The sequence below is a fragment of the Engraulis encrasicolus genome, chromosome 17 (genome assembly GCF_034702125.1).
Source record: "Engraulis encrasicolus isolate BLACKSEA-1 chromosome 17, IST_EnEncr_1.0, whole genome shotgun sequence".
Classification (NCBI taxonomy): domain Eukaryota; kingdom Metazoa; phylum Chordata; class Actinopteri; order Clupeiformes; family Engraulidae; genus Engraulis; species Engraulis encrasicolus.
Genome location: NC_085873.1, coordinates 1,729,532 through 1,731,996, shown reverse-complemented (window position 1 = coordinate 1,731,996; position 2,465 = coordinate 1,729,532).

The following is a 2,465-nucleotide window of genomic DNA, read 5'->3' as shown; positions in this document are numbered from 1 at the left end:
GCTAGTCAGTGGAATCTTTCAGCTGCCATTTATGCACAATAGAGTAAATATAGGTCGCCCCAGTCAGCTGTAACTTGTGTGACGTCTCCAAATGTGTTACTTTTGTGGTATCAGATGCAATGTCATGTTACGGCTTGTTGGTTTGGGGTGCCTTGAAATTTTTCATGAGTTGAAAGGGTGCCTCGCCTAAAAAAAGGTTGAGAAACACTGGTCTATGGGACCATCAATTAGGTGTAGTGCTGTCTGACCTGCCAAGTCTTTATGCAACCGGATCCTCAGTCACAGATGTACTGTGCTGTACACACGGCTAAATAATGACACGTTGGAGGCAGTGCTAAGTCAGTTTGTTCTTTGGCCACTCTACAGCTTGGAAGTGTAATTGTATTTTTAGAGTAAACATTATCTTTAGCCAGGAGAGATGTCTGTACTGGCATTACATGCTATTTTAGTTGTAGTTTTAGTAGAAGTGCTTCTGTTTTGTTACAAGTTGTTGAACCACTGAAATGTTTCTTATTTAGATGATGAAAAAAAAAACCTCTGGGGTGCGTTTGTCAAAAGCGTATTGATAGCCCGTTAGCAACGTGGGTAGTTCCCAATGGGAAATTGCATTGCAGACAACAAAATAGCTAACATAGTTAGCAAGTAAGGTTTCGAGAAAAGCACCCTGTTTTGCTCTTAAGAGGTTATTACCAAGCATCCCCTAGAGTAGAGCGAAAAAAAGTATTCCACGTGAAGCTGCTGAGCCTTTGACACATTAGATGAGACAAAAAAATCACTGAAAAAAAATCACATAACGGTAAGAATAATGACACATTAAAAACCTGTTTTCTTAGCACTGTCCTATAAAGGCAAAGTGTAGTAACTATGGCAACATTGAAACTGAGGAAAAGGCCTTCAAAGTTTTTTTGATTGGGTCAGATATTGTGGTAACTGCCAATTTGACATAGCAATATCTCTATTACGGGACACATTTGAAACATAAGGCTTTGTGACATGATAAAGGAGGTGTTAAGAATAGGCCTACATTTTCTGTCTAAACTTAATTTTGGCAAAGTAGTTACTGCACTTTGCATGGCAGAGCAGTGAACATTATGGTAAATGGACTGCATTTATATAGCGCCTTTCCACTCCTTTGAGCACTCAAAGCGCTTTACATTGTATGCCTCACATTCACCCATTCACACACCGGTGGCCATGGCTGCCACGCAGGGTACCACCCTGCCACCAGGAACAACTTGGGGTTAAGTATCTTGCTCAAGGACACAATGATGGAGTCAGTCGGAGCGGGGCTCGAACGTGCAACCTTTGGGTTGCAGAGCGGCTCCTCTACCACCTGAGCTACCACCGCCCAGCATGGTCCAATTCTTGACCCCTGATGGCCAATGCCAGCATTTATACTAGAACCTTGACCCTGGTGAACAACCATGCACTAGGTCAAACTGCTGCGTCAGGATGGTAAACCTCTGCATGTTCTGGATGCATTGTTTATAGGAAAATATGCAATCCTCTATCCATGCAATCCAAAATAAGTTAAAAGCATCATGGTAAAAGTTTTTCTCTCCTGTGTGTGTCCTCTTTCTGTGCGTGCGTGTGTGTGTGTGTGTGTGTGTGTGTGTGTGTGTGTGTGTGTGTGTGTGTGTGTGTGTGTGTGTGTGTGTGTGTGTGTGTGTGTGTGTGTGTGTGTGTGTGTGTGTGTGTGTGTTTGCCTGTCTGTCTGTCTGCGTGTGTGTGCACACATATACATTGTCTCCTGTCCGATTTCCAACTGTCACAACAGCGAAAGGGGCCTTGGCAGAGCTGTCCCTATAGACAGCCCAAGCAAAATGTCATCAGTGACAATAACACCTAAACTCTCTGGTCTTGACAGTATAAGAAAGATACACAGTGCCAAGGAAGAGGTAGAAACAGAATGCATAGGCGTGTTGTGTGAGAGCGAGACAAATAGGGGGGGGGGGGGGGGTAAAGCGTCTTCCAGTACCATAGACAGTGTGGCGGCAGTGTGGCGAGCAGTCCCACACACAGTTCTCCCCTCCAGCCAGGTAACAGTAGGCCTACGCTCTAGCCTATTTATGATGTTGAAAGTTGCTTGTGACTTTGGAAGTGATCTAAAGAGAGACCTGACTTTTATAATGAGACTTTGAAAATTGTGCATTTATCAAATCTACCGCAGAAGTAGGCTAGCCAAAGTTATGTCAACAATTAACACAGTGTAACATATGATTGCACGATTGCAACAACCATTAGGCCTATATTAGCCTAATGAATCCAGAATTTGCTCAAACAGTTTCAGGTCTAAAGATGAACAGAATGTTTGGGAAACAGAGGATTCATGTAGGCATGTTTGGGAAAGCGTTGGCCTCCTGATTAAATATGCAACGCGCCACATCACATTTGTGACAGACGGCATGGAACAGAAGTCAACATCGGTCAGGGCGAGGGAGGAAAAAAAGGCTGTGGGTAAATTC